We start from the raw sequence: 23,978 nt of genomic DNA on the forward strand, positions 1-23,978 counted from the left end.
AAAAAAAATCTCCCTAGTATTTCCAAGATAAAATTCATATTTCTTAAAAGGGGAGACAATACCACCATCCCCATTTTTGACCACTCCTGGCTTTCTGCCCTACTCTCCAGTGACAGAAATTGCTTGATGCTTCCTGCATCTATACCATGCCTTCCCTTACTCTGTGCCTCTCTTTGTTCTTGTTGGGCCTGAATGGCCTCTTCACCCCTCTCTGCTCAATCAACCTCTATTCATTCTTTATTACTCAGTTCAGGTGTCAAATCCTCCTTGCAACTGTTTCACACCACTTTCATCATTGCATACGCCACATTGTATACAATTGCTTTAGTTATATACCTGTTTTCTCCCCTAGATTGTAAATTCCTCCAGGAACCAAGGCTAGTACTTGCGTCTTATTGTTTTTGTAACCAAAATGTTTAGCAAAGTGCCTGAAACATAGCATGTGGTCAGTTACACTTGAATGAATGAAGGAATGTGTCTGAAACATAGCATGTGGTCAGTTACACTTGAATAAATGAAGGAACATGTCTGAAATGTAGCATGTGGTCAGTTACAATGGAATGAATGAAGAAATGTGTCTGAAACAGCATGTGGTCAGTTACAATTGAATGAATGAAGGAAAGTGTCTGAAACATAGCATGTGGTCAGTTACGATGGAATGAATGCAGGTCTACACTCACGAACTGACTTATTGGATCCTACACCCTCACCCACATGTATATTTGCTCCTTTAGAAAGTTAATGGGCTGAGTAGATTTCTTTTTCACTAATCAGTGATAACAATACTATAAATACACACACACACTTACACACACACACGCCATAGTATATAGACAGCTATATATTAGATTGGTGCAAAAATAATTCCGGTCTTTGCCATTGAAAGTAATGGCCAAAAATGCAATTGCTTTTGCACCAACCTAGTAGTATCATTTATTTAAAGATTTCAAAGGCTTTTAAGAAAATATTGTCTCATTAATCAATTGACTCTCTTTAGTTATTTTGTCTTTAGAGGTTGCTGGAGAAATAATATCATGCCCATCCTAAAGTCAAGGAAGGGTGGGGTAGGCAGAGGAAATAACTGGTGAGCTAACAGTGAGATCAAGAGAAGTGCCACATGCTTACACACATGTCTCTGCTTCTTTCCTGCCCTAACATGACTTGTTAGCCTCTGCAGCAACACAGTAAGGCATTTCCCTTATAATTATACTTCTCAATGATATTATCCACATGTTGCACTATTGCAAAACCTTTCAAAGTAATGCCATAAAGCCAAGACATTACAGCAGATCCTTGAATAAGGTCGTTTGCTCAATGTTGTTTATTTGTAACATTGATGAGAAAACATAAATAAATTTCCAGCTGGGGCCAAAGTCTCTGTGGAGTTTGCACATTCTCCCCATGTCTGCTTGGGTTTTCTCTTTGTACTGTGGCCTGCTCCCTCATCCCAAAGCTGTGCACATTAGGTGAATTGGTGTGCCTGTTCAGTCCCAGTATGAGTGAGTGTGGATGGATATGATTAAGATGGAAAGGCATCCTGGCCAGGGGTGGTTCCTGCCTTGCATTCTAAGCTTCTGCAACAGGCTCCAGCCACTCACAACAGTAAACTAGAATATTGGAGTAAGTAGTGATTTTACTTGTTTTATTAATCTTCCTGAAATGTATGTATAGCTCACATTTATTTAAATGTTTAATATTAGCAGTGTTTTCATCTTTATTTAGAATTTTGGTGATGTTTTTGTGACCAGAAATATACCATAGGAACTTCACTCATGTTTATATCAGTCCATGGGAAAATTGGTTTCAGCATACGTCATTTCACTTAAAGTCACAGTTTCCAAGAGCCTATCCATGATTTTAAGTGAGGACCTGGAGGACCTACCTTACTTTTCAACGATAACCTGGCTGTAAGGGCTGAAATGCAAGAGTGGACAGATATCCTCAAAGAAAGACCAAACCAAAACAAAAGAAAACAAAGAAACCCAAAACCAATTACTCTCAACAACAACAACAACAACAACAAAAGCTTGGTCACCCATCTGAGACAGAGATGAAGCCTTCAGGGATTTTTATCAAGGATGTTATTCAAATAAAAACATTTTGTACTAAAGAAATTATCATGGGAGAAAATCTTTTCCTGTGTCTGTCAGAATCTGACTCCCATTATGCAAAATGCCAATCTGAAGTTTTTCCACTTTATTTAATTTTTTGGTAACTGACCTTCCCGCCAAATATGCATCTCAAATAAAAGACAGTTATTTTCCACATTAATAAGGCATTTTGCAACAAACAAATATCCAATACTGGAAAGAAAATTATACAATAAATGCATTGTTTTAGTTTTGTATTTTCTTCTGGTTGTCTAATTACCTTAGCTGAAGTCCTTATTCTTGAAGACAATAGCAAAAACCGCAATTACTTTTACACCAGCCTAACAATAGCTATCATTTTCAGTGTCCCTTCCAGGCCCTGGGTTAGATGATTTAGTGGATCATCTCCAGCCTTGTGGTTCTAAGGGATAGACACCATTATCCTCATTTCACAAATCCTGAGTGCCAGAGAGGTTCATATCTCACTCAGGGTCACACAGCTTTAAGAAAAAAAAAAAAAAAAAAAGGCAGTTCTGGAACCTAGATCTGCAGGAACTGGAAGCCCATTTTCTTTTCCTAACCAGGCTCTCTCCTAAGTATTTTTAATTCATAAACAGGGCTGTTGACTCAGGCTCCCTGGTGTAAGATTCAAGACTTATAAATTTAAACCTAGTTGGGAATTGCAAACACACTTTCATTTATTGCTGCTATAATCAAAGAGGAGGCTTTTACTTAAATATTGAGATTTGGGGATAGTAGCATAAATAGAAACAATTAATAAATATTCGAATTGTCCTTCTGTCCCCACTTGCATTAACCTGCGCTGAATTTTTAGTTGAGCCATGTTCCCCCAAGTGCTATCCTTACACTTTACAGATGTTGCTTCTTATTTCAATAATAAGCTAATTTCCAACAATAACTACCCGTGGTTAAATGCCACCCCTAAAGAGCATCTAAAGTTCAGTTTAAGATAAACACAAAGTCACCCTGGGACTGCTTGTACTGTTCTTTTCACAATTGAGATTTACCAAATTGCACTGATACACTAAATTGTTCCCATCTCAAGAGGTATTTTTTAAAGTATATATGTCCAAGAAGTATATTTAGATGTGATATAATTTCATTGGTTAAAGTGTCCATTGACTTCTTTGTGTCTGGATTTTCTTCTCTGGGTCAAAGTGAGGGTTTTGTTTTTGTTTTTTTTTATTGTTGTTGTTTGTTTGTTTTTCATATAAAGTCAACTTCCCAAGTTCAGAAAAGACTACTTTTGCTACATGAGATTTTAACTTAACATTTAATTTATTTAAGATATATATTCACAACCCTAGTCTTCTTTAGTCCTTGAATTTAATTTAAAATTATTACCATTCTATATCTAAATATAGCAAATTTCAACAGTCACTTTCAATATGGCCTTTGATTAATGTTTGATCAACCCAAGTTGAACAGGTAAAACTTATTCAAATAATTGGTACCTAAACTCTATATAAATTTAATATATTCAATCTCCTTTATAGGCTCTTCAAATATCTACCTTTTAGCCAAAATTGAAAGAATTGAGTTTCCATAAACTCAATTATTATAAATTTAATGAGTGAAGTTTATAAATATAATACATTTTAAATTATCTTAAACAATAAACACACAAAGATTATTTCAATTTTCTTAAACCTAACATGAAGGTAATAATACTGTGGATTTCATTTACTTTATCTCCTCTAACTTCAATTTTAAACCTTCCTGGAGTTAAAAGACTCTTAGCTTCATGTTCCCAGTGAATTGTAGCAATTGTCCCAAGAGAAATGAAGCAAGTAAAAGAAACGTAATGACTACAGATTCAAGACCAGTAAAAGAAACCTGGGGGCTTTGTACACCTAGGAAAGTTCTCTCCACCCACTGATAGATACATGGATTAATTTTTGTGTTGTTGCAGTAATAGAAGATTGAAAGTCATTACTATTCAAGTGAAGTTGGTTTTACTGATGTCTTCTGAGGCAAGGTACACTATTACCTAATTATTTCATCTACACTTATCTACACTGTTTGAGTACAATTTCTTTCAATAATGTCTTTACTGTCTCTTTGAATCCTGCTTTGATTTTTATTGTTTAAATTTTATTTTATCTGTCTTATCTGACAGGGCACAACTCCTTTGGTCAGATGCTGCATATCTCCCATACCTTCATCTGGTCCTTCAGTTATGATGCCAAAGTCATGCTAATGACAATCTGACTACTTCAGTACCTCGCTCACAGGACTATTTTGAGAATCAAATAAGCTAACTGAATACTAAATTTTTTAGCACAGTTCCTAGAGCATAATAGGCACTAGATAAGCTACTTATTTTGGGGTGTTTTCACTTACATGAACTTTTATCCAGTTGTTGAATTTTAGTTATAACAACATATAATTGTAGTTTTAAAAATTATATATTCTATTACATCCATTTCCTGTCAAAGTCCCATTAAAGCAGCATTTAAAAATATATTTAAAACATAATAAGCCTATAAGCACAGAAAAAAAAGTATAAGAGCTAGTAGCTCAGGAAACCAAGAAACAAAACAAAACAAACAAAACCAAACAAACAAACAAACAAAAAACCTGAACCTAAGCAGATGATGGGAAAAGCTGAGAAGCAACTTAATTTACACTGAATTTACACTAAAGACACTGAAACTTTACCTGTAAAGGCTCAAGAATTGGCAGTGATAGTTGGGGTGACAATGGGGAAAAATAATAGAAGAATTAATTCAAAATTATCTTTAAGAAGCACTGATATAGTTTGGTTCTGTGTCCCCACCCAAATCTCATGTCAAAATGTAATCCCCACCTATTGGAGAAGGAGCCTGGTGGGAGGTGATTGAATCATGGGGGCAGACTTCCCCCTTGCTGTTCTCATGATAGTGAGTGAGTTCTCATGAGACCTGGTTATTTGAAAGTGTGTAGCACTTCCCCTTTCACTCTGTCTCTCTCTCGCTGGCCATGTGAAGATTTGCTTGCTTGCCCTTCACCTTCTGCTATGATTTTAAGTTTCCTGAGACATCCCCAGCCATGCCTCCTGTACAGTCTGCAGAACTGTGAGTCTATTAAACCTCCTTTCCTCATAAATTACCCAGTCTCAGATAGTTCTTTAGAGCAATGTGAGAATGGACTAATACAGAAAATTGGCACCAGAGAAGTGGGGCATTGCTTTAAAGATACCTGAAAATGTGGAAGCGACTTTGGAACTGGGTAATGGGCAGAGGTTTAAACAGTTTGGAGGACTCAGAAGAAGACAGGAAGATGAGGGAAAGTTTGGAACTTCCTAAAGACTGGCTAAATTGTTGTGACCAAAATGCTGATAGTGATATGGACAATGATGTCCAGGCTGTGGTGGTCTCAGATGGAGATGAGAAACTTATTGGGAACTGGAGTAAAAATCACTTGCCATGCTTTAGCAAAGAGACTGGCAGCATTGTGCCCCTGCTTTAGGGATCTATTGAACTTTGAACTTGAGAAAGACGATTTAGGGTATCTGGCAAAAGAAATTTCTAAGCAGCAAAGTGTTCAAGGTGTGATCTGGCTGCTTCTAAAAGCCTATGCTCATCTGCATAAGCAAAGAGATAATCTAAAACTGGAACTTACATTTAAAAGAGAAGAAGAACATAAAAGTTTGGAAAATTTGCAGCCTGACCATGTGGTAGAAAAGAAAAATCCATTTTCTGGGGAAGAATTCAAGCTCAAGCCAGCTGCAGAAATTTGCATAAGTAAACAGGGACCAAATGTTAATAGCCAAGACAATGGCAAAAATGCCTCAAAGGCATTTCAGAGACCTTTGCAGCAGCCCCTCCCATCATAGACCTGGAGACCTAGAAGGAAAAAAAAAATGGTTTCATGGTCTAGGCCTAGGGCCTCACAGTTCTGTGCAGCTTCAGAACATGGCACGCTACATCCCTGCCACTCTAGCTCCAGCAGTGGCTAAAAGTGGCCAAGGTACAGCTCAAGCCATTTCTTCAGAGGGTGCTTCAGAGGGTGCTTCAGAGGGTGCAAGACCCAAGCCTTGGCAGTTTCCATGTGGTGTTAAGCCTACAGGTGCACAGAGTGTGAGAGTTGAGGTTTGGGAGCCTCCACCTAGATTTCAGAGGATGTATAGAAATGCCTGATATGCAGGCAGAAGTCTGCTACAGGAGCAGAGCCCTCATGGAGAACCTCTACTAAGGCAGCACGGAGGGAAAATGTGCAGAGGGAAAATGTGGGGCTGCAGACCCCACACAGAGTCCCCACTGGGGCAGTGCCTATTGGAGCTCTGAGAAGAGGGCCACTGTCCTCCAGACCCCAGAATTGTAGATCCACCCAACACCTTGCACCATGCACCTGGAAAAGTTGCATGCACTCACCGCCAGCTTATGAAAGCAGCCACAGGGGATGTACCCTGCAAAGCCACAGGGGAAGAGCTGCCCAAAGCCTTGAGGGTTCAGTCTTTGCATCAGCATGGCCCAGATGTGAGACATGGAGTCAAAGGAGGTTTTGGAGCTTTAAGGTTTAACGACTGCCCTGCTGTATTTTGGACTTGCATAGGGCTGTAGTCCCTTTGTTTTGGCCAATTTCTTCCTTTTGGAACCAGAGCATTTACCCAACACCTGTACCCCCCTTGTATCTTGGCAATAACTAACTTGTCTTTGATTTTACAGACTCATAGATGGAAGGGACTTGCCTTGTCTCTGGTGAGACTTTAGACTTGGACTTTTGAGTTAATGCTGGAATGAGTTAAGACTTTGGGGGACTGTTGGGAAGGTATGATTTTGTTTTGAAATGTGAAAAGGATGTGAGATTTGGGAGGGGCCAGAGGCAGAATGGTATAGTTTGGCTCTGTTTCTAAAACCAAATCTCATGTTGAATCATAATCCCCATGTGTTGGAGGAGGAGCCTGGTAGGAAGTGATTGAATCATGGGGGCAGACTTTCCCCTTGCTGTTCTTGTAATAGCGAGTGAGTTCTCATGAGGTCTGGTTGTTTGAAAGTGTGTAGTACTTCCCTCTTTGCTCTCTCTCTCTCTCTCAATCACTGGCCATGTGAAGATGTGCTTGCTTCCCCTTCACCTTCCACCATGATTTTAAGTTTCCTGAGGTCTCCCCAGCCATGCCTCCTGTACAGCCTGTGGAACTATGAGTCAATTAAACCTCTTTTCTTCATAAATTACCCAGTCTCAGGTAGTTCTTTATAGCAGTGCGAGAATGGACTTATATGGCACTTAGACGTTTAGATCATTTCTCATTCTCTAAAGGAGAATAAAAGTCCTCTACCTCTGGCAGAAGACCAGCTGTTTATTCTGTGAAGAGGTAGGTCACAAGAAGCCTATGAACTAGGGTTATCAGCTACAGGTGAAGGCATGGGTAACTTAATACAATAGGGAGATTAATCAAAGCTTAAATACTAAAATTGACAGCCCCTGCCGAGACTCTTAACCTCCAGGGATGAGGCTGTGTGTTAATCTGTTCTTGCATTACTCTGAAGAAACACTGATGCTGGGTAGTTTATAAAGAAAAGACGCTTAATTGGCTCATGGTTCTGCAGGCTGTAAAGGAAGCACAGCAGCATCTGCTCAGCCTCACTCATTGTGGAAGGTGAAGGGGAAGCTGACACTTCATATGGCTTGAGAAGGTGGAAGACAGAGAGGGGAGAGATGCTACACACTTTTAAACAACCAGATCTCATGAGAACTTAGTCACTATCATAAGAAAAGCAAGGGGGAAATCTGCTCCCATGATCAAGTCACCTCTCACCAGGCCCCTCCTCCAACACTGGGGATTACAGTTTGATGTAAGATTTGGGCAGGGACACAGACCCAAACCATATCAAGTTGTAAGAGCTTCTCTAAGGGAGCTGACTAACCCCATAAAAAGAGACTGAAAGACTCTGACATTTGAGATTCTCCAATTGTCTTAGTTTGTTCAGGCTGATACCTTAAACTGGGTAATTTATAAAGAACAGAAATGTATTGCTTACAGTTCTGGAGGCTGAGAAGTCCAAGATCAAGGCACTGGCAGATTCAGTGTCTGGTGAGGACCCACTCCTCACAGATGGTGCCTTGTATGTGTCCTCACATGGCAAAAGGGCAAGGCAGCTCTCTCAGGCCTCTTTTATTTTTATTTATTCATTTTTATTTCAATAGTTTTGGGGGTGCAGGTAGTTTTTGGTTACATGGATAAGTTCTTCAGTAGTGATTTCTGAGATATGGGGGCACCCATCACCTGAGCAGTGTACACCATATCCAATGTGTAGTCTTTTATCCGCCACCCCCCTCCCACTTTTCTCCCTGAGTTCCCAAAGTCCATTACAACATTCTTATGCCTTTGCATCCTCATGGCTTAGCTCCTACTTGTAAGTAAGAAAATGTAATATTTGGGTTTCCATTCCTGAGTTACTTCACTTAGAATAATGGCCTCTAGCTCCATCCAAGTTGCTGCAAAGGCCATTATTTCATTCTGTTTTATGGCTGAGTAGTACTTCATGGTGTACATATACCACATTTTCTTTATCCACTTATTAGTTGATGTGCATTGGTTGGTTCCATATTTTTGCAATTGGTAATCGTGCTGCTATAGACATGCATGTGCAGCTGTCTTTTTCGTATAATGACTTATTTTCCTCTGGGTAGATACCTAGTAGTAGGATTTAAGGATTCTCCGTATTGTTTTCCTTAGTGGTTGTACTAGTTTACATTCCCACCAGCAGTGTAAAAGTGTTCTCTTTTCATCACATCCACATCAATAGCTATCATTTTTTAATTTTTAAATTGTGACCATTTTTGCAGGAATAAGATGGTAGGGGCCAGGCGCAGTGGCTCACGCCTGTAATCCCAGCACTTTAGGAGGCCAAGGTGGGTGGATCACGAGGTCAGGAGATCGAGACCATCCTGGCTAACATGGTGAAGCCCCATCTCTACTAAAAAAATACAAAAAAATTAGCTGGGCGTGGTGGCAGGCGCCTATAGTCCCAGCTACTTGGGAGGCTGAGGCAGGAGAATGGCATGAACCCAGGAGGCAGATCTTGCAGTGAGCAGAGATTGAGCCACTGCACTCCAGCCTGCGTGACTGAGTGAGACTCTGTCTCAAAAAAAAAAAAAAAAAAAAGTTGGTAGGTATCTCGTTGTGGCTTTTTTTTTTTTTTTTGGAGATGGAGTCTTGGTCACCTAGGCTAGGGTACAGTGGCATGGTCTTGGCTCACTGCAACCTCTGCCTCCCAGGTTCAAGTGATTCTCCAGCCTCAGCCTCCCAAGTAGCTGAGATTACAGGCACCTGCCACCATACCAACTAATTTTTGTATTTTTAGTAGAGATAGAGTTTCACCATGTTGGCCAGGCTGGTCTCAAACTCCTGACCTCAGGCAATCTGCCTGTCTCAGTCTCCGAGAAAGTGCTGGTATTACAGGTATGAGCCACTGCGCCCAGTCTCATTGTGGTTTTAATTTGCATTTCCCTGATAATTAGTGATGTTGAGCATTTTTTCATATGTGTGTTGGCTGTTTGTATATCTTCTTTTGAGAAATGTCTATTTATGTCCTTTGCTGACTTTTTGATTGGATTATTTGTTTTTGATGGGATTATTTGTTTTTTTTTGTTTGAGTTCCTTGTAGATTCTTTGTCCTTTGTCAGATGCATAGTTTGTGAATATTTTCTCCCACTCTGTGGGTTGTCTGTTTACTTGAGCCTCTTTTATAAGGGCATGAATTTCATTCACAAGAGCTGAGCGCCCATGACCTAATCACCTCCCAAAGACCACAGCTTCTAATACCATCACCTTGGTGACTAGGTTTCGACATATGAATGTTGGAGAGGCACAAAAATTCACACCATAGCACCAGTGCAATGGACCAGCAGATCCTAAAAGGAATAGTACAGTTTGACAAGCCCATCCACACTCATGGAGTTTCCAGTCAGCTTTCAGTGTTGAGTGAGCAGATAACAATTTCCCAAGCACTTAAAGAAAATCCCAAGCACTTAAAGAAAAGTCCCTTTGTTTTGGCCAATTTCTTCCTTTTGGAACCAGAGCATTTACCCAATACCTGTACCCTCCTTGTATCTTGGCAGTAACTAACTTGTCTTTGATTTTACAGACTCATAGATGGAAGGGACTTGCCTTGTCTCAGGTGAGACTTTAGATTTGGACTTTTAAGTTAATGCTGGAATGAGTTAAGACTTTGGGGGACTGTTGGGAAGGTATGATTGTGTTTTGAAATGTGAGAAGGATGTGAGATTTGGGAGGGGCCAGAGGCAGAATGATATAGTTTGGCTCTAATAGGAATTTGAAGACCCAAATAAACGGAAAATGCAGACAGGAGAAAATCTCAAAAACTATCATTAATGTCTTCACAGAGAAAAGCATCTTTTAAACAATCAGGCTGGAATTGTTTTTCTTTAACAAAAAGATATATCAAAGGATTGAAAAAAAACTCTTGTAAGTTAAAAATAGAAAAAAGTCCAACCTAATAAAAAGTTTGGAAGATAAAAATGAAAACAAAAACCTCCTAGAAAGTAGTACTCCACCAAAATAAAGGAATAAAACAGTGAGGCAGAAGCAATGGAATCCAGGTAAAAGGGGAGGCAGCACAAAAAACCTGGAGAAAATTTCTAAGATAGTGGTGAAAAGATTTCAAGCAGCAGTTATGCAGTAAGCTCAGAGAGCAACCAGTTGAGATTGAGGCAGATCAAATGGCTCCAGAGAGGTGTTTTCTCCCCAAAATGAAAAGTGATAAGATGTCGAACGTTCTAAACATACAATTCGGAGATTTACACAACTGAGGTTAAGATGGGGTGAATTAGTGGCAAGTGTTTAGAAAACAAAACATTTTCCATTTCAGACAAAATGAGAGACTATATGGAAAAGAAAATCAGTCTCTATTAGGTAACTCTAACATTTCTGTCATCTCAGTGTTGACATCTGTTCGTTATCTTTTGTCACTTAGTTTGAGATCATCCTGGTTCTTGGTATGACGAGTGACTTTTCTATTGAAAATGCCCCACAAAGTTGGGGCGTTATGTCATGAGACCCTAGATCTTATTTAAACTTTCTGTTTTAGCCGCCTTTTGCTGACACTGCTCCATCAGCAGAACAAGGGGTACTGCCTTATTACTGCCAGGTGGGCCAAGAAGTCGAATTCTCCACTTTGTCAACACCCATGGAGATGGGGAGCTCCCTCTGTACTGCTGGGCAGGGGCGGGATTTCCAGCTCCCTACTAGGCCTCCACTGAGCCTTCTCTGGCTGGAAGGAGCGGCAGTGCATGGTAACTCTTCCCCATGTGGCCTCTATTGACACCACCAGAGCAGGATGGCCTCTTTTCTACTGGGTAGTGGTAAAAGTTCTGACCCTCCTCCAGGCCTCCTCCGACACCACTCCAGCAAGTTGGGAGTTGCCTCATTACTGCCAGGTAGGGATGACAGTCCAGGCTCCACTCCCCATGTGGTCTCCCTTGATACAGCTGGGGGAGGGAGGTTATCTGTTTGTGGCAGAGATGAAAGTCCCAGCTTCCTACCTGGCCTTTTGTAATACTACCTGCTGTGGGTTTGAGAGGTCTCATTACACCCTTGCCAGGGTGGAACTCCAGGCTCTGCACTTGACCTTTGCTGACATGGATGTTGGAAGGGCCACAGTCCTTTCTGTGGTGAATGGCTGGATTAGAGTGGTTATTATCTAGAAGTTTTCTGTCCTGCTAGGCTGCCCCTCTATCCTGGTCCTTTGGCCAGAGAGAGCAAGTTTTTGCTGGGGGCTTTTAGTCTGAACCTGTTATTGTTTCTGAATTGATAGTATCTTTAGCTCCAAGTTTGGGATATGTGAGGCAAACAAATAAATAACAGCAACAACAAAACCAAAAGCAAACTGAGAACCTACCACCTTAGCATACCTAGGGTCTCAAGTTCTTAGCTGGTCTGCCTTCTTCTCTATACCTTTTAGTCTTCTTATGTTTGTATGTTTATATACAAGATCCAGGCTTTATAGTTGCACTTAGTGGGAAGAATGAGGAAATGTGTGTCTACTTTATTTTCTCACAAACGGAAGACCCAGGAAACATTTTTTTTTTCTTTTTTTTTTTGAGATAGAATCTCCCTCTGTTGCCCAGGCTGGAGCGCATTGGCGCAATCTCGGCTCACTGCAACCTCCGCCTCCCGGGTTCAAGCGATTCGCCTGCCTCAGCCTCCCTAATAGCTGGGATTACAGGCATGCGCCACCACGCCCAGATGGTTTTTGTATTTTTAGTAGAGACAGGGTTTCACCATGTTGACCAGGCTGGACTTGAACTTCTGACCTCAGGAGATCCACCCACCTTGGCCTCCCAAAGTGCTGGGATTACAGGCATGGGCCACCGCACCCGGCCCCTGGAAACAATTTTAAAAGTATTAAATTTAAAATAATTTTAAAATAATTTATTTCAATGAAAAAACAAAATAAAGAGGTTGGTGGGGCTTGGATGTAGAGCAAAGCAAAAATGAGAGATATGTGAACGGCCTCCCAAAGATTATCCCAACGATTTCCCATGAGGTACAAGCAACCTGCTAGGTTTTGATCTCCTGGTGGGGATCAGGACAAGTTCACAAGAACATAGCCCACCTAAAGGCACCAGTAACCACTTACCACCTATGGCAACACAGAAAATCTAATGGCTGGTGCAGTTCTTTACCTGACATATTTCATTGATGAGATTTGCCTTCCTCTTCACAGATTGTTTAATATCCTTCTCCCAGTGAACTGAAAAGTCCATGAGGGCAGGAACAATGTCTGTCAGATTAGCCATTGTAGGTGAGCTATTGTAGGTTCTCTCTGTGCCTATGTCTGCGTTGAATTGAAATTCATTTGAAGAGTGTACAATCTTGTAGTGCATTCTTTTATATTTTTTAACTTTTATTTTAGGTTCAAGGGTACATATGCAGGCTTATTATGTAGGTAAATTGCATGTCACGGGGGTTTGGTGTACAGATTATTTTATCACTCAGGTAATAAGCATAGTACACAAAAGATAGTTTTTCAGTCCTCTCTCTCCTCCCATTCTGCACTCTCAAGTATGCCCTGATGGCTGTGGTTCCTTCTTTGTGTCCACGTGTTGTGTTTTCAATGTTTAGCTCCTACTTACAAGTGACAACGTGCAGTATTTGGTTTTCTGTCCCTGCATTAGTTTGCTTGGGATAATGGCCTCCACCTTTATCCATGTTGCCGCAAAGGACATGATCTCATTCTTTGTTATGGCTGCATAGTATTCCATAGTGTATATGTACCACATTTTCTTTATCCAGTCTACCACTGATGGGCATTTAGGATGATTCCATAACTTTGGTATTGTGAGTAGTGCTGTGATGAACATATATGTGCATGTGTCTTTATGGCAGAATGATTTATATTCTTTTGGGTATAGAAATGTCTGCATAATGCATGCAATATGGTTGCATGGTTTTAAATAAATATTTTAATATACTATTCTTTAGTAATTATCATTCTTATAAAGATTCTTGATCTTTTCTATACTTTCTCTTCACAGTCTCAAAGACAAAAAACACCAATTTCTTATCCAACTCACTCTAGGCTTGTACACAGCTATCTTCAGCTTCATTCAGAACTCAAAGCTGTTAATTTCCTTCATGGCTCTAGACCATCTCCTCCAACTCAAAAGTTCTTCTGAGTTCAACAGCCTAAGAATGGAACTCTAGATTCGAGAAGGAGCCTTAGCTCCCACTCCCAGTCTTTTTTCTCTTCCTCCCACTTTCATGGATCTTCTAATTATGTGGTCTCAGGAGGCAGCATGGATGGCTGTGGCTTTCAGGCTTCAGGCCTCTCAGGCTGAATGTGCATCTCCCTGGCTTCTCCCAGTTGGAGAGAACATTCATTTTTCTCTTCTTACAGAGTGAATAGTCTCCCTCTAAGTGGGTATTTTCAGCTGTTAGTTGCCCCTTGAAGCTTACGTGTGATAGTATTCTCCCATCATTTGTGGATGCCCCACGTTTCTGCAAATGTCATAATGGTTTACTGATCGGCATCGCCTTCTTCCAATTAGATCCCTATCGTATATTAGAGCATAGATTTTAAAATAACATTTCAGCAGAGTGTGTTACTGACTCTCAGCCAGTCAGGGTGCATTTAAGGCACCCAAGGCCTCAATCTGCTCCAAACCAGGGCACTCTTCATTTTTCATTGGAGGATTGGAGAGGCAGCCCAGGTGGAATCAATAATATGCTGTAAGCCTGAAAAATCCTGATAGCTAATAAAGTATTTCTTTTAAAGCTAGTTTTATTTTAGGGAAATCCAATGCTTTAAAATTCTAACTTATGGAAAAGATAATTTAGAGAGCACGTATCTCCAAAAAGTTTTTTGGGGACTATTGAACTATTCTAATCAATCACGCTGATTTCCATCAAATCTTTCTCTTGAGAAATTTCTGTCTGAACTGCAGCATAGCACTAAGCACTTGTAAATATTTGGTAAATGTAAAATGAAGAAATAAATAACATGAATATATGAATCAATAAATGAACAAATAAGTGTATAAATGAAGCAATGGCTAAGAAAATGAATCACATGTTGTGTGTATCTGCCTATCATAACTTTTGATTTCTGTGTTTAAAGACAAATCATTTCAGGTTCAGAGGGTACTTGTTGGATTAAGAGGAGATTACTAAACAAGCAAGTGATAACTGGGCATCTATTCCCTGCCAGGCAGTGTGCACTGCATTTTTATAGACAATTGGCTTCTTTGTGAAACTATCACTGACAGTTCCCTCTAAAGAATAGGTCTATGCCGGGTGCGGTGGCTCATGGCTGTGATCCCAGCACTTTGGGAGGCCAAGGCAGGCGGATTACCTGAGGTCAGGAGTTCAAGACCAGCCTGGCCAATATGGCAAAACCTCCGACTCTCCTACAAATACTAAAAATACAAAAATTAGCCGGGTGTGGTGGTGCCCACCTGTAGTCCCAGCTACTCAAGGAGGCTGAGGCAGGAGGATCACTTGAACCCAGGAGGCAGAGGTTGCAGTGAGCCGAGATTGCACCATTGCACTCCAGCCTGGGTGACAGACTGAGACTCTATCTCAAACAAACAAACAAAAGAATAGGGCTATATCCTGAACATAAAACAACAACAACAATAATAATAAATTCTAAATATCAATTTTGAGCCATAGTTTATAAATCACATATTCTGGATGAGGCCAAGCCAGGTATGTGGCAGGCCCTGTACCAGGCACTGCACATGGAGTGATGGGAAAGATCAACAATGCTCTGCCCTCAGGGAACTTATATTCTAGCCAGAGAGACAAACCCAAAGAAAGGAAATACAATAATAGCACATTGTGATGAATGCTGGGAAAGAAGCAAACACAGTACTGGAATCCAAGATAATAAGAGACTACAATTGACTGGCCTCTGAGGAGAAGACATTTAAGCTGAAAAGCTCCATTATTAGATGGGTCAAAGGGGACATCCTGTTTCGCCTTTCAAAGTTCTGCTTCAGTGTCTCTTGCTGAACTTAACGTTATAGGTCTTCCACTCACAATGGTCCCCCTGGACAATAGTTAAGACTCTGCAGAGGGTGTTGCCCTTCCAAAAGAGATCTACTCTTCATGACAGCATTTCTGCCCCTTTCCCTTGATAAGCAGTTCATGAGTTTTACACGCACTCCCTTGGAGGGATGATTCTGTCCCCATTAATGAGCAGCTTTGCTTGGTAGTTATTGAGTAACTGCCATCTATTGACTTTATATAAAATGTTAATTATAAGTTAATTTGGGGGCAACCGTTTAATCTATGAAAATACAAAGAAGAATGCACAGACCATGGACTATATCCACTAAGTGCAGCAATATATTTATTCATAATATAAGCACTGTGGCAAGTCAAAAGAAGTGAGGAAGCAGATCTAAGGGGTATTGGGTCCCCAGTCAAAACATGCTATTCCTTTCCTTTCCTTGATTTTTCTTTTGGCCTGAGATTGAATGAACTGAATGCCCATACTCAGAAAGATGCTTGAACTATGCCTGCCTATATAGCATGTATAACTGATACTAAAAGTGAAGGTAAGTCACATAAATCTAACGCCAATGTAGAATTTTTCTGGTTAAAGTTTTTAAAACAAACCACAAAACTAAAAATACCTATAAAATCATCTTTTGCTAAATATTTAGGCAAAGGACATAAACATATGCATATATATAGATATTTACGCAAAGAACCATAAAAAGATATGTCTGCGTGTACATAGGAACTATTTATTGACAAACCATTTGTGTTAGCACAGTAGCTTGCCCTTGGGGCTAACAGCCAAAAACTATTAATTCTTGCCATGGGAAAAACAATTTTAAAACTCATTAATTATGCCAAAAATTTACATTTTTATTTTTATTCCAAGCCTTGATTACAGTCTATTAATAAATGAAAATGTGCTTGCATTTTTAAGTACTTCTGAATTTCCCAAGTTTTGTTTTCAAAGACAGCAAAACTTCAACAACATTTTAATTTACTCAGCGAATAGTCAAGGGAAAGGCTTTATTAAATAAAGAAACTGTCTTTGAAGAAATAGTTGGAGTTCAATAATATATTAAATGCCTGCTGAGGACTTTTTCTCTTTTTCTTTTTAATTTATGTTTTTATCAAAGTAAAATGGAGTTTTTTTTAAAAAAAATCAAAAGCCACTACAAAGCTTATAAAGCAAAAAGCAGTTTATTATGCCACTACTCCCTATTCCTGAATCATTTAATGTCTTATTTTTTTCTTTTTGAATTTCTAACTGTACTTCTAAGTAGTATACTTACAGTGTTTTAATTTTTTTCATTTTATATATTAATTCTTGAATTGCAATAAAGGTGGATTTACTTCTTTCTTTACAATCTTTACACCTTTAATCTCTTATTTGTGGCTTATTTCAACTGGCTAGGATTTCCTGTAAGACGTTGAAAGGACTTTGCCTTATTCTTGATCTTAGAAGTAAAGCATTCGTTCTTCCACTATGAAGCATAATGTTAATTGTAGGGCTTTGTAGATTCCCTTGAATGTATTGAGGAAGTCCACCTCCTTTCCTAGTTTTCTGTCAGTGTTATTGTTTTATTTATTTTGCCTTTCTTATAATTTTTAAATTAAAAACACATCATTTTGTACAGTTTGTATAAAGAATTACATATATTATAATTTTTAACTCTTAGTAACCTTAAATTCTAGTGAAAACCTAAAAGCGAAATCTTGAATTGTCTGTCACACTCTGTCTCCAGGCTGGAGTGCAGTGCCGTGATCTTAGCTCACTGCAACCTCCGCCTCTGGGGTTCAAGCGATTCTCCTGCCTCAGCCTCCCCAGTAGCTGGGACTATAGGCACGCGCCACCACGCCCAGCTAATTTTTTTTTTTGTATTTTTAGTAAAGACGGAGTGTCACCATGTTGGCCAAAGATGGTCTCAATCTCTTGACCTCGTGATCCACCCACCTCGGCCTCCTGAAGTGCTGGAATTACAGATGTGAGCCACTGTGCCTGGCCTGCTGTCATTTTTAATATAAAAATAAATGATCTTTTAAATAATATTTTCTTGTTTAATGAGTGTGAAATTTTCTTTCATTTCTCTGATAATATTTTAGAGTCTTTAAAAATTCCTTTTTACTCTGCTTTTCTTTTTTTCTTTTTTCTTTTTTTTGGTCTTTTAAAATTACCACTATTTATTCTAAGTCCTGTTTTTCCGGTTAAAATTGTTTGGTCTCCTTCTTTCACATAGAGGATTTCCTCCGATGTCTGGTTTATTCCTAGCAATTCATCTGTGATTGGAATAAGGCATAAAAACACCACATGGGTGGGGCTTGCTGACTAGCAGGCCTCACTGTAGGGCATCCCTACCCACTTCTTAGGGGGATGTAGACATGTCAGTATCTCTGTGTACTTTCTTTCTGTTGGCCCAGAAAAGAAATACCTAATCTGCTGCCTGGTATAAATATAGACCTGGCTGCTAAAATCTGGGAACTGATTAAGGGATGTGGATAGTGGTGGTGTGTGCCTGTGGTCCTAGCTACTTGGGAGACTGAGGTGGGAGGATCACTTGAGCCAGGAGATTGGGGCTGAGTGTCTCACCATTCAGTAGATAGACTTTTAGCTCACCCTTTGTTTTGCCTCTTTCCTCACTTCCCTACTCAACTGTCTCTGATAACCCAAAGTCCAGAGTCTCTCCGGATTCGTTGCTCAGGAAGATAAATCTCTATTGCCTGCTAGGTTGGGGGAGGAGATGCTACCTGAGTATGCAGGTGAGTGAGGGAATCTGGAAGTCTAACTCTAAGTTCATCATCTTCATATCCACCCCACCTCTTGTCTTGCCTTTCAAAGCTCACCAGCACCTCTAGTCCTTAGGCTCTCTTGGGTTCTAATGAGAATATCATCTTGGTTTTTATCGACATTCTTATTGACTGGCAATTAAACATTAGCTTTCTCTACTTTGCTAAGTTACCAATGGTCCATCCACTTTCAGTCATCCAAAATGTTCTCCCATCCCTCATCTGCAATCATTTCCACAGGATTTCAGAAAGAAGCAAATATAACACATCTATTCAATCCACCATGTTTAACAAAATTTTCTGATGTGATTTTTTAAAATGCTTTTAAAATATGCCTACAAAAACATTCACCTGTTCAAAGGGTACTATATTAGATGAGTCTTGACAAATGCATATAGCTATGCAACCACCGCTACAGTCAAGATATAGAACATATGTATCACTCCCAATGTTCATGCATGGACCTTTGTAGCTGATGCCCTGTCTCTACCCTGAATCCCTGGCAAGCACTGAACATTTCTCTCCCTAGTTTTGCCTTTTCTAGGATGTCATATAAATTGAATCATAGTCATACAGGCAGTTGTGTCTGGCTTCTTTCACTTAACATAATAATTTTCATTTCCATCCATTTGTTTCATGTATCAGTAGTTCACCACGCTTTACTGTTGAATAGGATTCCATTATATGGACAGACCACAGTTTGTTAATCCATTCATTAGAAGATGGATATTTGAGTTGTTTCCAGTCCTTGGCTATTATTAATAAAGTTGCTGTGAACATATGTTTAAAGGTCTTTGGATGTGAACACACGTCTTTACTACTCTTAGGTAAATATCTAAGAATGGAATTGCTGGGTCGTGTAGTAAGTGTATGTGTTAAAATGTATAAGAAGTTTCCAATCTGTTTCAAAGTGGTTGTAAGATTTTAAATTCTTTTCAGCAATATGTGAGCAATCCAGTTGCTCCACATTCTCACCAATAATTGCTATTATCATTTTAAAAAACGTTAGCTAACATATGAGGTGTTAAATTATATCATATCATGATTTTAATTTGCATTTCCCTGATGACTAATATTGTTGAGTATCTTTCATATTCAATATACGGATGCCATGATTGAAAATTCAATACCACTCAAAATTGTACTATAAATAAACAAATCACTTAGGTATTGCTACAGGTTGAATTATGCTTTGCCCCTCTCATCCCAAAAAGATATGCTGGAATCTTAAACCTCATACCTCAAAATATGGTCTTATTTAGAGATAGACTCTTTACCGGGGTAAAGTTAAAATATGGTTATTAGGGTAGGCTCTAATCCAATCTGACAACACCATTATAAAATGGAGAAATTTGGACATGGAGACAGACGAGCACAGAGGGAAGGTGATGTGAGGAGACACGGGGAGAAGACAGCCATCTACAAGCCAAGGAGAGGGCCCTGGAACAGATCCTCCCTCACAGCTCTAGGAAGGAACCAACCCTGCTGACATCTTGATTTCAGATTTCTAGCATCTGGAACTGTGAGAAAGTAAATTTCTGTTGTTTAAGCTATTCGGTTTGTAGTATTTTGTTACAGAAGCCATCACAAACTAATACAGATGCAAATCTAATATATAAGCAGGACTTGTATGCTGAAAACACAAAATATTGCAAGAAATCAAAGATCTAAGTAAGTGGAGAGACAAACCATGTCATAAGACTCAGCACAGCAAAGGGTTAATTCACTGCCAAATTGATACACAGGTTTAATGAAATTCCTATTAAAATCCTAGCAAGATTTCTTTGTAGATATAGACAAGACTACTCTAAAATTTATATGGACAGGCAAATGAACTAGAATAGCTGAAACCATTTTGAAAGGGAAGAACAAAATGAGAGGAATCGGTCTACCTGATTTTCAACTTATTGTATAGCTACAGTAATTGGGACTGTTTGATGCTGGTGGAAGAATACACACAACGATCAATAGAACAGAGGAACGAACCCAAAAATAGACCCACACAAGTATGCCCAAGTGATTTTTAATGAAGTTACAAAAGCAATTCAATGGAAGAAAAATAGCCTTTCCAGCAAATTGTGCTGGAGAAATTGGACATTCACAGGCAAAAAACAAAACAAAACAAAACAAACAAACAAAAACCCAGCTCAACCTAATTCTCACACCTAATTTTTAAAAAATTAACTCAAAATGTAAAGAGACTTAAATGTAAAATATAAAACTAAAACATTTACAAGAAAACATAGTAAAAAATCCCGGGGATCTAGGGCTAGACAAAATGTTCATAGAGTTGACACCAAAAGTGTGATCCTTAAAAGAAAATCTTGATAAATCACAACTAAAAATTTTTGCTCTGTGAAAGACACTGTGAAGAGGATGAAAAGACAAGCTACAGACTGAGAGAAAATATTTTCAAATCACGTATTTGACAAAGAACTAGCATCTAGAATATACATAAAGAACTCTCAAAACTCAACCTTTAAAAAAACCAAACTGGCCGGGCATGGTGGCTCATGCCTGTAATCCCAAAACTGGGAGACCGAAGCAGGCAGATCACCTGAGTTCAGGATTTTGAGACCAGCCTGGCCAACATGGTGAAAACCCATCTCTACTAAAAATATAAGAAATTAGCCGGGCATGGTGGCACGTGCCTGTAATCCCAACTACTCAGGAGACTGAGGCAGGAGAATCGCTTGAACCCTGGAGGCGAAGATTCCAGTGAGCCAAGATCACGCCACTGCACTCCAGCCTGGGTGACAGAATGAGACTCCATCTCAAAAGAAAAAAAAAATTCAATATGCGTTTATCATAAGACCCAGCAAATGCTCTTCTGGGCATTTATCTCAGAGAAATAAAGTAAAATCTTCTGTTCTCAAAAATACCTGTATATCAATGTCTGTAGCATCTTGCAATTGCCCAGACTGGAAGTGGCCCAGATATCCTTCAACAGGTGGATGGTTAAACAAACTGTAGTACGCCATACCCTGGAATACCATTCAGCAATAAAGATTAAAAAGCTATTGATACATGCAACAACTTTCAGAGGATTATGCTGCAAATAAAAAAACAGTGCAATCCCAAAAGATTACATACTGTATAATCCCATTTATATAACATTCCTGCAAAGACAAAATTATAGATATGGAGAACAGTGGTTGCCAAGGATTAAGGAAGGGGTGGGTGCAGGAGGGAAGTGGATGTGGAGGACTCTTGTAGCCAAGGAAATTGTCTGTATTTTGATGGTATCAATGTCAATGTCCTGGTATGAAATAGTACAATGGTTTGGCAAGATACTACCAAGTTGGAGGAACTGGGTGAAAGATAGAGGGATCTCCCTGTATTATTTCTTACAAGTGCATGTGAATCTACAATTATCTCAAAATGTTTAATTTTGAGATGAAAGCAAAAAAAAAAGAAAGCCAAACTAAACAAAAATAACATTTCTAGATAACTCAGAAATGTTATAGTTTTATAAATATTTTTAAAGAAAATCAGTGCTAAATTCAGTTCATCTCCTCCTTCAGATTCTCCTGTTCTAGAACAGGTGCTAGAGCTTCAGCTATAAACTTAGATAGTTTGTGACTGAGTCAACTTCTAGCGAGTTAGGATGTCCACAGCAGAGTGCTGGGAGCTGTACCTGCCCGGCACCACCCCTGTGCTCAGTACGCTACAGTCCATGTGACAGGCAGGCTTAAGGTCTACAATTAGAGAAGCAGGTGGATCTCCTTTGTCCTCAGGTCTAAGTCACTTTCTCCTCTCTGGCTCCCCCAGAAAGCCTTGGGGGTTAAGACACACCTGCCTACCCGTTATGAAAACTGACAGTTTGTTTCCCATTTGGCTCTCAATTTTTAGCTTTAAGGAGAAGAAGGGTGAATTCAAATCAGCCTTACCTCTGGACTCCATTAGGAGATCCTGAGGTTGGACAGCGGCATCTCCCAAGATGGGGTTGGGGTACTGGACTCCCACAAGGAGGCCGGAGCAAAGGCACATGAGGTTACTTACACCTGCACTCCTGACAGAGGCTGCTGGGACATCCAGAAATAATTAGAAAGCCATTGGGCTTTTCTTACCTGGTAAATTATACATTTGGGTGATATCTACGTCTTTTCCTCATGTTCTCCTTGGCAATAAAGGAACAAATGTGCGAGCTGATTGTCCAGAGTTTGTGGTAGGTAAGAGAGACAGAAACGAGGCTCAGAAGTGTGCTGTGGGTCCTCTAATACCTGGCTCAGCGGTGCAAAGACGACTCGAGGGACTTCATGGAGTTCCACTGGACATTTCCTGCAAGGCGTTCTGGTTCCCCCTTCATTTTCACTGCACACACCTCTATCTGACATAGGGAGTTTGCTTCTGGGCCCCTGCTGCCTTCCGCTTCCCCTCTGACAAGCCTGCTAAGGTCTCTAGTTCGCTTGCCTGTCCCTGTGTCTGTGCTAGGTGGCTTGGATCCTCAGATTGCCATGCCCCTTAGCTTGTCTTGGCATCTCTGCCGTTGATTCCCAATTGGAACCATCTCCATGAGACCTTTGACTTGGCATGCCACAGCCCTCTGCTCCCCATGAGCTGAGTCCTGGGATCCTGGGCCCAGGGTGCCAGGACAGGACCTAAGCAGCAGCCACTTTTCTGGCAAGATGACCTTTAAAAATTTTGGCTTTTCCCCAGCATGTCAGCACGCCCTTGTGATTCAGTTGAACTTTCCAGTTGCCTTAGTCTCAATGCAGCCTGTGGGGTGAGGAGGTGACTCTTGCCCTCTATTAGGAGCTCTGCTGGTCATCTCCTCTGACCACAGCCAGCTTTCCTTCCTCCCTTCACTCTGAAGGCCCTGCTTCCTGAATTGCACGAGATCAGACACATTCACATCCCTCACTATTCCAGCTGCCTGCAAATTTTTGATAACAGTATCCTACCAGCAAAACAACTTTAATTATGTATCCCCAAGAAGTAAAGTGCTCTACTAACCTATACATTATAACAGTAAGAAAAATGAAAATTTAAAAAGGATGGTGCATTAGAAAGCAGAAATCCTAGTATGATCTTCTTTCACCCGAGCAGCTCATTGTGTTCGGAGACCCTGGCTCTACCCTGCTAAAACCAGTAGTGAAGTAGACTAAGTCTTTTCAGAAGGGTATCAAGCATGTGCCACCTGGATTTTGGTGGATATTGACCATTACCCCAAGGAAAAACTTTTATGGTAAAAAGCCTGACTCCCCCCTTCAGAATGTGTGAGCCTCACTCTCTTCATTTGTAAAATCACCATCTGAATTCTATGCTTTGAAGGACACTTTCAGGTCAAATATTTATTAGGTGTCTACATATCCATCAGCGAAGACTTAGAGGCTTTGGGGCAAAGAAAAACAGTACCTGGGGAGAATTGTGAAATTTCAGAATCTGAATACAAACAACATTTTTTTTTTTTTTTTTTTGAGATGGAGTGTCACTCTTCTGCCCAGGCTGGAGTGCAGTGGCGCGATCTCGGCTCACTGCAACCTCTGCCTCCCGGGTTCAAGTGATTCTCCTGCTTCAGCCTCCCAAGTAGCTGGGATCACAAGCATTCGCCACCACGCCCAACTGATTTTTGTATTTTTAGTAAAGATGGGGTTTCACCCTGTTGGCCAGGCTGGTCTCGAGCTCCT

The sequence above is a fragment of the Pan paniscus genome, chromosome 7 (assembly GCF_029289425.2).
Source record: "Pan paniscus chromosome 7, NHGRI_mPanPan1-v2.0_pri, whole genome shotgun sequence".
NCBI lineage: Eukaryota > Metazoa > Chordata > Mammalia > Primates > Hominidae > Pan > Pan paniscus.